Below are 5,799 nucleotides of genomic sequence, written 5' to 3' on the forward strand. Positions count from 1 at the left end.
CATATCATCAAGAAGCTTTGTAGCCGCCCCCAAAGTGATGGACATAAAGGTACCTCCAGCAGCTGAATCCAATAGGTTCCGCGAAGAAAAATTTAGTCCTGCATAGAAGGTTTGGATGATCATCCAAGTAGTCGATCCATGGGTTGGGCAATTTTTAACCAAAGATTTCATTCTTTCCCAAGCTTGAGAAACATGTTCATTATCTAATTGTTTAAAATTCATTATGCTACTTCTCAAAGATATAATTTTAGCAGGGGGATAATATCTACCAATAAAAGCATCCTTGCATTTAGTCCATGAATCAATACTATTCTTAGGCAGAGATAGCAACCAATCTTTAGCTCTTCCTCTTAATGAGAAAAGAAACAATTTTAATTTTATAATGTCACCATCTACATCCTTATACTTTTGCATTTCACATAGTTCAACAAAATTATTGAGATGGGCAGCAGCATCATCAGAACTAACACTAGAAAATTGCTCTCGCATAACAAGATTCAGTAAAGCAGGTTTAATTTCAAAGAATTCTGCTGTAGTAGCAAGTGGAGCAATAGGTGTGCATAAGAAATTATTATTATTTGTGGTTGTGAAGTCACACAACTTAGTATTTTCAGGAGTGGCCATTTTAGCAGTAGTAAATAAAGCAAACTAGATAAACTAAATGCAAGTAACTAATTTTTTTGTGTTTTTGATATAGAGTGCAAGACAGTAAATAAAGTAAAGCTAGCAACTAATTTTTTTGTATTTTGATATAATGCAGCAAACAAAGTAGTAAATAGAATAAAGCAAGACAAAAACAAAGTAAAGAGATTGGGAAGTGGAGACTCCCCTTGCAGCGTGTCTTGATCTCCCCGGCAACGGCGCTAGAAAACAGTCTTGATGCGTGCAGTCGACACACGTCCGTTGGGAACCCCAAGAGGAAGGTGTGATGCAGACAGTAGCAAGTTTTCCCTCGGAAAGAAACCAAGGTTTATCGAACCAGGAGGAGCCAAGAAGCACGTTGAAGGTTGATGGTGGCGGAATGTAATGCGGCGCAACACCGGGGATTCCGGCGCCAACGTGGAACCTGCACAACACAACCAAAGTACTTTGCCCCAACGAAACAGTGAGGTTGTCAATCTCACCGGCTTGCTGTAACAAAGGATTAACCGTATTGTGTGGAAGATGATTGTTTGCAGAAAACGATAAAACAAGTATTGCGATAGATTGTATGCGATGTAAAGAATAGGACCGGGGTCCACAGTTCACTAGAGGTGTCTCTCCCATAAGATAAAAGCATGTTGGGTGAACAAATTACGGTCGGGCAATTGACAAATAGAGAGGGCATAACAATGCACATACATGATATGATAAATATAGTGAGATTTAATTGGGCATTACGACAAAGTACATAGACCGCTATCCGAGCATGCATCTATGCCTAAAAAGTCCACCTTCAGGTTATCATCCGAACCCCTTCCGGTATTAAGTTGCAAACAATGGACAATTGCATTAAGTATGGTGCGTAATGTAATCAATAACTACATCCTTAGACATAGCATCAATGTTTTATCCCTAGTGGCAACGACACATCCACAACCTTAGAAATTTACATCACTTCGTCCCAGATTTAATGGAGGCATGAACCCACTATCGAGCATAAATACTCCCTCTTGGAGTTAAGAGCAAAAACTTGGCCGAGCCTCTACTAATAACGGAGAGCATGCAAGATCATAAACAACACATAGGTAATAACTTGATAATTAACATAACATAGTATTCTCTATCCATCGGATCCCGACAAACACAACATATAGTATTACGGATAGATGATCTTGATCATGTTAGGCAGCTCACAAGATCCAACAATGAAGCACAATGAGGAGAAGACAACCATCTAGCTACTGCTATGGACCCATAGTCCAGGGGTGAACTACTCACTCATCACTCCGGAGGCGACCATGGCGGTGAAGAGTCCTCCGGGAGATGATTCCCCTCTCCGGCAGGGTGCCGGAGGTGATCTCCGGAATCCCCCGAGATGGGATTGGCGGCGGCGGCGTCTCGGTAAGGTTTTCCGTATCGTGGCTCTCGGCATGTGGGGGTTTCGCGACGGAGGCTATTTGTAGGCGGAAGGGCAGGTAAAGAGGCGGCACGAGGGGCCCAGACGACAGGCCGGCGCGGCCAGGGCCTGGGCCGCGCCGCCCTGGTGTCTGGCCACCTCGTGGCCCCACTTCGACTCTCCTTCGGTCTTCTGGAAGCTTCGTGGCAAAATAGGACCCTGGGCGTTGATTTCGTCCAATTCCGAGAATATTTCTTTACTAGGATTTCGAAACCAAAAACAGCAGAAAACGAAGACTGGCTCTTCGGCATCTTGTTAATAGGTTAGTGCCGGAAAATGCATAAATACGACATATAATGTGTATAAAACATGTAGGTATCATCAATAATGTGGCATGGAACATAAGAAATTATCGATACGTCGGAGACGTATCAGGCACCTCGGTGAGCTTGGGCCATAGATCCTTCAGGACGCTGATTGATGAGGTATGCTGCGAGATTGGCGGTTGCTCCTGCGACGGTTTTTGGCCGTGGCATGCCCGCGGTGTCCGTGGTCATAAAAGACTTGGTCAGATTCGACGTTATTTCTGCGGCGTCATCCTCCGAGAGTCTGGATAACCTTGATCGGTGCTTGCCTGCCCCTTGAGTGCTTCGAGAGGCGCTTCCTCGTGATCCTCTCCGTCGTTCACTGGATTGGTCTGCAGCAGATAGGCGTCTCTCGAGGGTGGCTTGTTCTTTCGACAGGCGCTCCCGGTTTTTCTCCAATATAGAGCGATAAGCGTTGAGGGTTCCAACCGAGGTTCCTGCGGGGAGCGGTGTGTTGTTAAGCACGGCTGCCTTGGCTGCTGCCCACTCCTCCTCTGCGATGGTGTAATCGCTGTTATTGTTACTGGCACTGTTTGCAAAACTTGCTCGTCTCGCTCGGAGCGGGGGGGGGTGTGATCTTCGTCTCCCCTGTTCCTTGCGTTTCCCGTGTTGTTGGCGACATAAACCTGGTGGTGTGCCGTTCTTCGGGTGGTGCCTCGGACGATGCTGTCGACACTGTCCTCTCCTGAGGAGTACTGGGCATTGCAGATGAACGGCGTGTCGCTTGATCCTAACCCGTGTCTGGTATCGCAGTTCAAGCAGTAGTACGAGGTCATCTCCGAAGATGTGGAATCGTCAGACCCAACCGACATGGGAGACGTCGAACGAGGAGTCGATGGCGCGGGTGAATTCGTTGAGTTCGTCAGACTAGCCGAAAGGTCGACTGATGATGACGCGCTTGGACCTATCGACCTGGAGGCGAGCGGTTCCAGCAGTCGAAGGACTCCCTCCGAGTTGACGTTGTAGTGGACGCTGCCGAAGGTCATCTCCATGTTTCCTTGTAGATCAGAAAAGGTCGAGCGAGACGAGTCGCTGTGCGGGGTGAATTCATAGGAGCCGAATCGAATTGGGCTTCCCAGAATTGGCGATGATGGTGTCGATGAAGCTGCCGATGACATGACTGGATCTGCCGATGACCGATCTTGTGCCGACAGGATCCCACAGACGGCGCCAATTGTCGAGGGTACTCCTCGGCAATGCCCTCCGATTGGGGCTTAGGGTTGATGGAATCCTGCAAGCTGATACGAGACATCGGTTCACAGACAAGCGGGGAGAGCGATTTACCCAGGTTCGGGGCCCACGATGAGGTAAAACCCTTACGTCCTTCCTGTCTGATCTTGATTATGATAATAATGGGTTACAATGGGGTGCCGAAAGGTTCGGCTGAGATCTCGTCGAGAGGCTAAGTGCTACGGCGACCTAGCTCTAGACTTCTGGTGGCTATGATTGCTAAGATTGATTGTGTCCCTTGGCAGCCCCTCTCCTGGCCTTTATATAGGGGGGCAGGTCTCAAGAGGTCTAACCGAGTACGACTATATTTAAAGTAGTTCTAAATCCAAACTTTCCTTGTTCGGCTCCTTCCTTGTCTTGCCCGCCAAGGAACCTTCTGGTGCGCCATCCAAGTGGCCCGCCTTGCCTTCAAGTGCCTTCATGGGCCTCCAACTAGATTGTATAGGATAGGGCAATGTCAGTTACCCGAAGGGTAATGCCCACGTCAAGAGTTGCAAGAGATAGAAGAGGGAGCATTCGAAGGGACAGTGGCCAAGGCAAAGGGGAGGGTGATTCGGACCGGCAACTACACTGAATTAGAAGATGTGATATTGATCATGGTTTGGGAGGCAGTTTGGATGGATGTTGTGACCGGTAACGATCAAACCGGAGAGATGTATTGGCAACACATCGAGGACAAGTTCTTCAAGTTGATGCCACCTCTCTCTTCCACTCCTGCTCGCTCCTACCGTTCATTCCAAGGCCGATGGGATACCATCAAGACGGCGTGCAGCCGGTGGGCCGGTTGCATTGAGGTCGTGAGGAATGCTCCACCGAGCAGCACCAACACGGGTGATTGGGAAGAAATTGTGCAAAGAAGGTACAAGGACATACACAGGTTGAAGGGAAAGTCATTTACATTCAAGCATTGCTATACCATTCTTGAGCACAATGAAAAATGGAAGATGAGGGAGCAAGAAGCATCACTAGCGAGGCATAAGCTCATCGAGTTGGAGGATGCGGAAGATGATGATGCGCTTGAGACCAAGAAGAACAAGAAGAGGCCGGACGGAGCAAATATGACAAAGGACTAGATCAAGAAGCAAGGCGAGGCCGCAACATTGTCTCTCAAGACCGATATTATGGTGAAGTCCAAAGAATAGTTGGTGAAGAGTTTGGAGGCAAAGAAGGAGATGATGGAGAAGAAGAACAAAGAGAAGGAAGAAAAATGGAACATGCTCCGGGAAGATGCAAAGCGCAAGGCCAACGTCGAGGAGAGGAGAGCACATGCCGAGGAGAACCGGGCCATGGCGGAGCTCATTGCGGTGGAGAATGCGACTATGATGATGAACCTGGCTGAGATGGATGAGTTTCGTCTTGAGTGGTGGAATCATGCGAAGATGGAGATCTTGACGCGAAGGAGGAAAGCTGCACATGCTGCGATGGCTGCCATGAGTGGTGCCCGAGGTGATGATGCTATGGCGAGTGGTGGCGGCCGTGTGGATGCGCCGGCAACCAACACGGTGATGCCGACCATGCGCTTCCTTAATGATGTGATGTTTGATCCTCTTTTGGTGTTCCAATTTTATATATGATTGAGTACTTTAAACAATCAGTTGCATGATCTATGTTACTATATTTGAAAATTATGGGCTGATTTGCATAAACCATTTTTTGCGGTTTTTGTTTGCAGGCTAAAAGAATGGCGTATAGCCCAGACGCGCCAAATACGGCCCACATAACAGCATATTCTCGAAACGCGTTTGGGGTGGCCTCTATACGCGTATTTGAGATCTACGGTTTAGGGTGTCTGCTAGAGATGCTCTTAGTCCAACCATAATTTACACAAGGCACTGATTTGTAATTTATTGACAAGTCGGGAGGGGAAGCTTCCTTCAAACTGTTTATTCGCGACTTATCATTTTTGTCTCAACTAAATTCTTTCGATTTTGATTACAAAATAGCACACACATAAATACGTGTGACCTTTACATGCAAAAGAAAATGTTTGAATTTTTGGAGAGCTACAAATACGACGTTTGGGGACAACAAGTTATAGGGTTCATGGGTACCTAGGTTCCACTCCATATTTTCATTTTCTCTCATTCTTTTATCATCTCCACTACTAATAAAAGAGCAAACATGAATTTTTCTAAGCCACACCATCCAATGCACACGAAAAGATTA

The sequence above is a fragment of the Lolium rigidum genome, chromosome 4, assembly GCF_022539505.1.
Source record: "Lolium rigidum isolate FL_2022 chromosome 4, APGP_CSIRO_Lrig_0.1, whole genome shotgun sequence".
In the NCBI taxonomy this organism is placed as follows: domain Eukaryota; kingdom Viridiplantae; phylum Streptophyta; class Magnoliopsida; order Poales; family Poaceae; genus Lolium; species Lolium rigidum.